This window comes from Daphnia pulex, chromosome 3, assembly GCF_021134715.1.
Source record: "Daphnia pulex isolate KAP4 chromosome 3, ASM2113471v1".
Lineage (NCBI taxonomy): Eukaryota > Metazoa > Arthropoda > Branchiopoda > Diplostraca > Daphniidae > Daphnia > Daphnia pulex.
Window position 1 is genome coordinate 8,009,158 of NC_060019.1, and position 11,393 is coordinate 8,020,550.

Here is an 11,393-nt window from a genome sequence, read left to right on the forward strand (position 1 = left end):
TTGAAAATTTGCCCGGACACGTAGTTTAATGCGGAGAATCGAATTAAAAATAAATGAAAACGAAAAATTCCCCAGTTTACACGCGATAATTCTGCCCAATTTGCAGCCAATCACAAAACGGCGGGAACCACAAAAATTTGAATTTTTGAAAGAATTAATAAATTAATAAATGAAGGAAAACATCAACAGACTTGAAAATTTGCCCAGGCACGTTGTTTAATTCGGCGAATCGAATAAAGAATAAACAAAAACGAAAAGTTCCCCAGTTTACACACGAGAATTCTGCCCAATTTCAGCCAATCACAGAACGGCTGAAACCCTCAGGGAAACAATAAACATTTTGGGGCCCATAACCACGGGATAGCCTTCAATCTTTCCCAAGGAAATCTCTCAGGGAAAAATTCGATACAATAACTTGAAATTTGAAGTCAATAACTCAATGGAGCAGTTGGACATCCTGCGTTGCCAGGTCTGGAAATCAATTTTGTGTCCAAAAGGGCCAATCAGCGTACAGCCTCTTTAAAACGCTGTACGCTCTGATTGGAGTAAGTGCCATTGATCATCCTTTGTGTGTGTTTAAGAATATTCTCTTCTTCTTCTGTCATTGCTCTTGAAGGGAATTGAATTCTTTTTATGTGGGATTGGTTGTGATTATTTATGATAGTTTGAGACCAAGCAAATTTTGTAGGGGAAACCGCTATATGGGACCAATTAAAAAAAAATTAAAGTTGCTTTAAGTAGCAAAACAATTTATAAATTTTCTCTTTTTTGTATAAAAGTTAAAGGAAATTTATTTATTCGAACCCTGTAATTAACTAAAATTTTTTGAATGAACACATCTTTTTTTTTTCGGAAAGAGTGCCTTGGGACACTTCATTTTTTTTATTTTTAACGATAATTAAGTCATGTATAAAATAAGCTGAGAAAGCCATTTTATGGAGAATTTTATTTACTATCCATAGTTTATGCACAATTTGTTTAAAATCACAAGGATTGGCGGAGATATAGGAACGGCCGAAATAGGCCCCGACGAAAGAGGGCCGGCAAATAGGACCGGACGAAATAGGACCCAATGAAATAGGCCCACTTTAAAAATAATTTTAAAGCGGTCCTATTTCTCCGTCATAGTGGGCCTATTTCTCCCTTTAATTTCTAAGTTCCACAAAGAACTCTGAAATAATTTCAAACAAAAAAGATACTTCCGCCGCCGTTTATATTCTTTGCCGTAGCTCAAACCACGATGAGAGAAATTCACACATTGCCGTTTCGTTTTTCACATGTTATAGGTAGCTGATTCCCGTCTTCTCCCCGTCCCCCCTCTACCGATGCCAATGCCCATTGCTTGGGTGAAGTAGGAAATGAGCATATTTTATGAAATAACTCTTACGGATTTATTTCAAACATTTTCATAAACAATTTTATGTTTTTTAAAGCAATAAACGAAAATTACTTTTAAGTTTTGAGTTTAACGGGGCTGACGCGACGCGCTGCTCAAGCCGGCCAGAAGGGTGGTTGAGCGTTGCTGCACGCATTCATGGGAGAGGAGTGAGTGAAGGGGGTTTCGCTGGGCCATACCATACGCACCTACGAAAAAAGGGGGTTTACAATAATTTTATTTTAAATACTAAATCTATTCATAACTGCACCAAAATTGGGGCACTTAGAGAATAAAAGATTTCCTACCATTTAATAGTTTTTAACATCTTTTATTTCAACTAGAAAGTATATATAGATGGGTAATAAAATTTAAAATCACGATTTAAACGTGCTCTACATGATATTTTTATCAAATATTTTAAACATAACTACATTATTATGGTAAAAACAGTGCTCACGAAAAAAAAAACTACTAATAATTTGTTTGGGGTTAACCCCCTTTTTGGGCCCAATTTGACTATACTACCAGCCTTGAAAGGACAGACAGAATTGGACGAAGCCAATCTACACGTGTGTTCTTTTCACCGGCTTCCTATTTATCAACGAATTGAGTTTAAGATAGCTGTGCTTGTGTTTCGCTGTCTCATTGGTCTTGCTCCTCTGTATCTTACTGCATTGATTAGTATTCGTGATTCTGGTCGTGAGACACGTTCATCTTCTAAACTCCTTCTTCATTCTCCCCGAACCCGTACGAAAGGCTTTGGTGATCGTGCCTTCTCTGCTGCTGCACCTCGAATATGGAATTCTTTACCCCTTGAGTTGCGCTTGCTAGCCCTTTTTCCCTATTCTTCTCGTTTCTCTCTCACACAATTCCGATGTCATCTAAAAACATTCTTGTTCCGAAATGCTTATGGAAACTAAGTGTCACATGTTTTCTGTTGGGAGCAATAGCGCCTTTGATCAGTCTATGGAAAAGGCGCTATACAATATCAAATTAAATACATTATTATTATTATTATTATTACACAGCTCAGAGAATTGCTTCCTACATTGTTCAGCCGAGTTGGAACTCATCCTTCGATTATCAACAAAGATATTTAATAGACTCTTGATGCCACTGATGGCCAATGGTGGTTTAAGTTGAATGATGCGTGGAGAGAAACAAGAAATGCTATACGGGTTAACTTGAATATTAGAGGGGACCGCTCTATAATCTTTCCATAAATTCATTTGATGAAATTGAAACATTCTTGACGGAATCGTAAAATTTCCAAGTCCGATGGACGTTCAGATTGTTTCTTCATGGTGAGTTGTTTCAACTATCGTTCAGTTGCAAAGTCCAGTTCAATTTTTTTTGCCACGAGCAATTCTTCCTGGTTTTCAAGATAGATATCTATTAATTGACTAGTAGTCATTGCATCAATGTCTAATTTTACTATTATGTTCAACAAATCTCTCAAAAGAGAATCACAGGCTTCGTATAGGAAGGGACTTGGAGGTTTGGAACCTTGTTAAAAATGGATCTACTTCGTTGGCCATTGCTGAGAAAAACTTTGGCGATTATAAAGGGATCACTTTTGAATGCGGTCTCTGAGTTCTTCCAACTTTGACTAGAGTTCTTCATTTTGGGGTTATTTTCCACAAATTTCTTAAGGTTTTTCAAAATCTCAAGAAAACAAGTTGAAGCCGATTTATTTTCTATCCAACGAGTCCGACAAAATTTTTGTGGGAAACAAGTAGAACCGGTCAGGTTCGTGTAGTCTGCACTGCGAGCTGGGCTATCTTTAAACTCATAGTATGCAGACGTTAAAATTTGGTTGACGTTCCACGTAGCTTAAGTGTTGTGCCCAGTTTGAAAGGCTCCATGTATGGCGAGCAGGACACAGCGCCCTAGTTCAAGTAAAGCTGCCGCCTCAGAGTCAAGAAAAAGAAGATCGCCTTTAATTGACGCAAAAAAGCCCAATTTACTATAGGGCCATCCATTGACATTTGCAAAATCTTCGACATTGGAAGGGCAGACAGACCCTCTTTGAATTTGGTCAACAGGTCGCTGGCACTGGATTTTTGAAGAAACGCCGAATTGAATACTGTGTTACAACCTCTTCATTGTCTTCGTTCTTCATGTAATAACGTACAGCTAAATCCATTTGTCCACGTTGAGCAATAACTTTGTTTAACGATTCATCGAAGCATGTTACAAAGAGATCTGCTTTGGCCAAAACATCTTGAAGGTCTTCTCTAAAGAATGTTGCCGATCCGTAGTTGATTAGATAAGCCATTTTTGTTGAGGCAATCATCACATTCTTCGCAATTTCGCTGTCTGGGAACATATTGGCCAGGAGCTCTGCAGACCCATTTGCAGAGTTGAAAGAACTGTGGGATACCACAGTTTTCATTGCCCATAGTAACTCGGCCTTAGTAAGTTCGTCAGCGATAATAAAGGAGGGATTTCCAGATCCAGTTTCGTTGATTCGCGGAGGAGATTGAACTTCGATTCGTTCACTGGCTCTTGTCGAGGTAACGTGAGCGTCTTCTTGCTGTATAACGAACAATTGGGAAATCGGCTGCTGTTTTTTCTGAAGTTCTATGATGTTCTTGTGTTTTGTGCCATTCTCATTTCTAACGAGGGCACCTCTACCCATGTTGCTCAGACTGAATGTGGTGTTGCATGGATGACATGGATGACAACAGGCATTGTTCGAGTTCTTCCGATCTTCTCTTACCCATGTGAATGTTTGTGTTTAGTTCTTTTGAAAATAGCACACTTTTCCTGGCTTTACCATTAAAAAAAACCAAATACTTTAGATTATGGTTGACTTTCATACATTAAACAAAAGAGGCCTGCCCTGATTCGCCTAAAAACAACATTTCCCGTGAAAGACTCTGATAGTCATTTGACTTAAGTTACTACATTAGGATTACTAAGTTTAAAATACATACACGTGATGAGTAATCCGAAGAAATTAACTAGGAGCCATGAAAACAAAAAAAAATGCAAATCCAATGAACGGTTGCTACATATTCAGTTATTTTTCAAAAAACGACTAGACCTAAAGTGCACACCTCTTCTCTCCCACACTGCCACAAAAAAATAGTAGAGCGGATGTTTCAAATTATAGCAAAAAGTTATAACGACAATTTTTTTCCAGGGTGGATACAATAATCCATGACAATTCCATGATTTCAATGTCCAAAATTAAATCCCATTACAATTCCAGATTTCTCAGGTTTTCCAGAAAGGTGGGCCCCCTGGTATGATAAAAAAATTATTTAAAAAAAAATTACGGGAACATGTTCAAAACTGCAATAATCCATCTAGCCCCTGTCCCAAATAGCCCCGGTCTTCCCTAAGTGGTATTTTGCTGCTTGATTGTGTTATTTAATCCTATTTATACTAGTTTTGACTGAAGATGGCTGGAACGCTACGTTAACCTCAAAGAATCCTTGTTTGGCAATACCGAGACGGCAAGTGCCCGATTGACGGACATCTTCATTAACTGCAGGCTCGAGACTCGATTTGTACTGCAAATAAAAATTCCAGTGTTTGTCTGTGTTGAGATTCGGACTGTAAATGTTTCCTACTACTCCACCAAGGCTCCAGAATACTACACCACTGTCTCCTACTACACCACCAAGGCTGCAGAGTATTACACTGAGTCCCCGAAATATTACTCGGCTCCAAGCTACACAACTGCAGCTTTCAAGTATCATGTTGCGCCAACTTGCTACACCACAGCTGCCTCAACTTATATGGTGCATGGAAGGCGCGTACAAGATGGACATTATGTGGTAAAACGTTATTTCTTAAACATTTTAAACCACAAGTTTTCTTTACAATGGTTTGCTTTTTGTCAGGATTCCCTTCCATTTAAGAAAAGCATGCTGGATAGCTGGTTTAGTTTTGCGGAAATCTGCGTCAGTCTTTGTAACTTTACTGACGAAAATTTCCACAAAAAATTTTCGTCACACATTTCCTTGTACGGCATACATTTCGAAGAATTGAACGAGTAGTATTCAGCCGCAGAACAATTTCCTGTAAAAGAAGCGCACAATTAGGGGAGAACGGGGTCATGATGGACACGGGTCATATTGGACAAATGTAATTATTCCCTCAGTTCAGAAGATAAAATTAGATTTTTTTATTTTTTATGTAGAATTTAGTGTTTTACATCAGGGATAAACTTTTTATTGAGATCGCGTGATTATTTTGGACGTTATCCCAAATTAAATAAAATAGGGGCGTTTGATGTAATTTTTTTTCGATTTCAATAGCTATAAAATAACATAAAAACGTGATACCTTAAAAAACAAATTATAGATATAACTAGAGCATTCATTCCTTTATGTTTACCGTAAAAATTACATTTTAATGTCACGTACATTAAAAGATATAAGCAAAATACAAAAAAGTGTAGAGTCGGGTCAGATTGGACAGCAGTTTTAGGGGTGTATTTGGACAACGCTAACTATAGCAGTGGGAGGAGCTTAGTAGCCTTAGGGCACAAATTCCCGTAAAATGTCCAATCTAGCCCCCTCTTTACAGAAACACTCATAACTCTTAAGTTTTTTACACGAATTTATCCATTTTAGCGTGGATGACTAAAGAATGGACGGCGAATTCGAAAATATTTTTTTTAATTTTTTGTCATGGATCATTGTGCCTTTAATTAGCACTGTCCAATCTCATACATAGCCTGTCCAGTTTGACCCCACGTTTTTTCGCGAAGGTACAAAAAATTGACTTTGTAAAAATCGTTACAACTCCTTTATTTTCAAACGGAAAAATAAATAAAAAATATAGTAGGTAGACAAGAGGATACTTTACAATGCATGTAAAAAATATTTCATAAAAGATAAATACAAAAAGAAATAATTGAAAAATAAAAATTTTGTCCAAGATGACCCCGTTCTCCCCTATGTAAGCTTATTATGGGTTATTACTTTTTATCTAAAAGTAGTTTCAGAGGGCTCTCTGTGGATAATAACTTTTATGTTAGTGAAAGTTTGACGGTTGGCCGTTGTGGAGGATAAAATGTACAGTCAGAGAACGCTGTCTGCTCCCGTGGACAGGAGAATCCAGGAAATGGAAAGGGGAACGTAATTATGGTGGGTGGTTATGAGAATAACTATTGAGTGTATGTATTTTAAAGAGTACTATTTTGTCTTTGTGCAGCTGCTGAATTTGTAGACTATATAGTCAAGTGCCCCAAATAGCAACCTAGCATGTGGGTCTCAAATGTCCTATATGTCGTGTTCTGATAGAAGCATGTACTTAATGTGTACCAATCTGTTACGTAAATGCTGTGTAGTAATGGCGTACCTTCATTTGTGTTATTTTGCCAGGATATCCTAGTGGAAGATGAACATACAAGGATTATCCGCTTTTATGAAGAAGCAGCAGCTTTGTTGCAGAATTATTTGGAAACACTTCAGTTGGAACTCCATGCAAGCCAAACTAAATTATTATTTTTTTTACTCTTGACTAAATATTTTCCTTTAAAATTATGTCGATTCTTGTATGAAATGTTTATAATATTTATGTTATGCTACCTAGGCTAATAACGGTGTAAATTTATTCTTGTTATTCTTTTTAGTCTGAACAAAAACATACCGATAACTGCCAAGATATTGTGAAGACCAGCCAAGGAAATTGCCGGAGTAACTTGTATGAAGAAACCATTAAAGCAAACAAAGACCTAGCCGAGGCCGTTCAAGGAATTTTGCAAGATCTACAGGAGCAAAAGTAGATTTACCAAAAAAAAATTCGGGATTCAAACGAAGAACAGAGTAAAACTGATCGTCTTCAAAATAAATCTATCGGGGTAAACAAAAAAAATATAGCGCTAAGCTTGTAGACTTTCCGCCAAATTTCTTTAAAAGAGGCGTTATTTAAAAAAATTAAGGAAACACTGATTCCCCCAACCATGCTGGTTTTGACGGGGATTTTCTTCGTTGATGATGGCAATGCCTCCTGGATCTCATTATCTGGGGAAGGGGAAGACCTGGGGAAGGGAAGGGGAAGGGAAAGACCTGGACACCAAAGAAATCAAATTGCTAAAAACACTGACCTATGATTGCAATCCTGAAAATGGCATTGATTTTGAAGCTATAGCAGCACAAATTTCAACGAAACTGAAGATCCAGAAACGCCACAAATTCCAATTATTTCAAAATTACCAAAAGAAATTGAACCTGAAAAACAGGACATTTCGATGGACAAATGTGAAAAAACTAAAAATTTTTACTTGATTTCAATGTCCAAAATTAAATCCCATAACAATTCCAGGATTCTCAAGTTTTCTAGACAGGTGGGAACCCTTGTATGGTAAACAAATTATTCAAACAAAAATTACGGGGACATGCTCAAAACTGCAATGTTCCATCTAGCCCCTGTCCCAAATAGCCCCGGTCTCCCCTAAGTGGTATTTTGCTGATTGATTGTGTTATTTTATCCTACGTATACTAGTTTTGACTGAAGATGGCTGACTCTGTGGATAATAACTTTTATGTTAGTGAAAGTTTGACGGTTGGCAGTTTGGAGGATAAAATGTACAGTCAGAGAACGCTGTCTGCTCATTTTGCAAGATCTACAGGAGCAAAAGTATTCACCACCTTTCATTTTTGTCGACTTCTGACGAAAAATAAAAATAACGCCCTTTAAAACATTCTTTGATTTAGTTGTCTGGGGGGTAGTAGGGTAGTGACCTCCTAGAATAAAAGAAATAGGAGGCCGGATGAGAAATGTGTTTAGGCCAGCGTCCGATCAACTTAAATTAGCCACGCTCCCAGTCGGGGAAAAATATCTTAACAGAAAAAGTTGTAAGGTACCAAAACAGACCTGATCTGCGCAGTCGTTCGACAACTGAGATTTTTAATGCTGAGAAAAAACAAAAACGGAGAGAGAAAACAGTTGCAGTCAACCGCCTAGTTCACGAATAAACGTCCACTGATTACTGTTCAAGAAGACGAATCCCGAATTGGAAGAGGAGTTAAAAGCGATCGTAGCCGAAAGTGCGCGAAAGTGATCCCTATTACTCTTTAAGTTGAAACTCTTCTGTAAAAAGTAAAAAAAAAAAAGCATTGGCAAAGAAAAATCTAGATTTACCAAAAAAAATCAGGATTCAAACGAAGAACAGAGTAAAACTGATCGTCTTGTAGAGAAAAAGGTTCATAAAGTAGTGACTCAACTGATTTTTTCTCAGTTCTGTTTCCCTTACTTCAAGGATAAGAATGGAAAAGCTCTTTCAGGTAAAAAAGTAATAAAGATAGAGTAATTAATTCCGAATTCTGTTATTTTTTCCCCTTGTATATAAAGACGTTTTGATCAACAAAGACATTCCGTTTGAACCTATTCACGACTTTTCTCAACCCTTAAAGATGAACGAAAATCAAGAGGCGAAGTTGAAAGAAGCTGTCCTGAGAGAATTGGTACGGATTGTAAAGAATAAACTAACAAGTTCGAAACAAGATGTCAAGAAGGTTTTGACTGAGAAGACAGCGGCGGGTATGCTTCATAAAATTCTTAAATTAAATTGAAATCCTTAAAAAAAAAATCAAGAGCGTCGGCGAGGAAAATCGAAAAAAGAAAAATCGGTGAGGGGAGAGAGAAGCCCAAAAAATGTTTTATAAACAGGGACGTTTATCAATTGTGATGAAGTGAGACATTCTGCATTGGAATCCGGTAGAGTAGACACGACCGTTACACAAGAGGGGCGAAGGGGAACTGAGCCCGCCAGCCAGAGTGTCTCTGTTGGGCACATCAAGGTTTGGGGGGATGGGTGCCGTGTTGCCAGATGTGGCGTCATCACATCAGTTTGATTTAATCGATTGGGAGAGGATTGCCCTTGAGGTATTCCCTACAGAGTTTTCTATCTTTTTAAAAAGATAGTATCTTTTTTAAAATAACACCTCTTTTAAAGAAATTTTGCGGTTTATCTCTTAGCACATCCTTGGGAATAAGATGACAATTCCTTTTTCAAGAAATACACCTGCATTATTTTATGATTCTTTCCATATTTTGTTGTGTGCTCTCTATCCTTGCTAACCAAATTTTTGATAACAAAAAAGAATACAGCTACACTTATTTTCTCGCTTATTTCTTATTTAAATGGCAAAAAATTAATTACTGAATTTTAAAGACGCAACAAATACAAATAATAAATTCTCACCAATGGTACGGCACAATATATACGGAAAATATAACTGATGCAATAGTCGATGCATCACTGCACCAAAATTTTCATGATTGAATTGAAGCTGAATACCATGTATCGAACCATAATACCCTCAACATTAACGTGATTGTCTAGATCGTTAACCCTTATACAATGATGAGGTTATTGAAAATTGTGAGTATAGGAGACAATGGAACTTAAAAAGCGACAAAAGAGTCATTAGTTCTCTGAATTCCTTAAAAGGCAATTTTACTATTTCTTGTTATCCTAATAATCATTCTTACAACAATCCATAACATATCTGTGTCGCCTTGGTATGGCACGACGACCACCTGGGTTCGAATCCAGAAAAAAATTTCATTACGCCAAAAAGCTACTTTTCCCAAGAGCCTATAAAAGAAAGCCATTTTACCAGCATTTAACCAAATTATCGGTTCTTGGCGATGACAAATTATTTCTTTACAAGGTTTGTTATCTTATGATATCATGACTTCATGAGAAATCATATATGAGGATATGCGAATTTATTTATTCATCCTCCTCAAATGAGTTTTTTTATGATAAATTATATGAGGGAAAGAGATTTTGGCGACTTACTTATCTCATGTGAACGCTTGTGAGTCCTCATTACATGCGAAATCAGATGAGGATATGCGAATTTTTTTCATTCAGCCTCCTCACATGAGTTTTGGTTGATGAGAAATCATTTGAGGATAAGAGATTTTGACATCCTCGTTCTACATGAGAAAGCATAACATTTTCTTTGCGTGTATGAAAAATTAGTGAGTCATCAGTACATATTATGAAAAATAATGACCACAGATTTTTTGGATCTGCTAAGATTTGATCCTCTGTTACTCAAACCTTTTTTTTTAATAATGCAAAAAATATGCAAAAAAAACTTATAAACATTGCACATCAATCAATTTGTCTCACAATTCTGCGTTGATTGATGTACAAAAATATGAAATCAAAGAAAATAAAAATGTATTAAAAATTTTCTGTTTGGAATTCGCGTCAGCTGACCGAACATTGCATTTTTGTTTTTCTATTTTCATTGATATTTAAGAAAATTCTTTAAAAAAACGAAAAACTCTTGTATAATATTGTAGATCTTTCAATTCTCTATCGATTGATATAATTAGTTAAAGGATTTTTCTAGTTTAAACCTTAAAATTTCCTTTCCCCGTAAAATTTTTTACTAACTGACACCACAAAGCCAAAATTTTCAAGCAAAATTGAGAAATTTCAATTCATGATTTCAATACCATCTATTCGGTGCACCCACCCAAATAGTTCGTTATCATTTAGGTTCTGGTGTTGAAATGCTTCTCACTTTGTCCTCCCTTTGCATAATGCACAAATTCAGTAATCAGTAATTTCCCCATTTTCAATGGGATTCACTTTCATTTCATATTTAGGGCGTTTAAATGAACTTGACTTGTTATTTCCAAGGAAAAGCCGATTTGCATTATAGCTTTACTTTTCTGTCACCCTGGAGAGTATGATTACGAATTCTTTACACTGTGTGTTCTATAAAATAAACAGCAGATTTCACAATGGCATTGTCTTCATGAAAAGCACAAATTGCCCTTGAAATGAGCTGCTGTACAACACTGATCAAATTTAATAGCACTAATAACTTAACTTAAAGTTATTTTCTTATTACATATTATGAAAAATAATGACCACAGCTTTTTTGGATCTGCTAAGATTTGATCCTCTGTTACTCAAACCTTATTTTTTAATAATGCAAAAAATATGCAAAAAAACTTATAAACATTGCACATCAATCAATTTGCCTCACAATTCTTCGTTGATTGATGTACAAAAATATGAAAT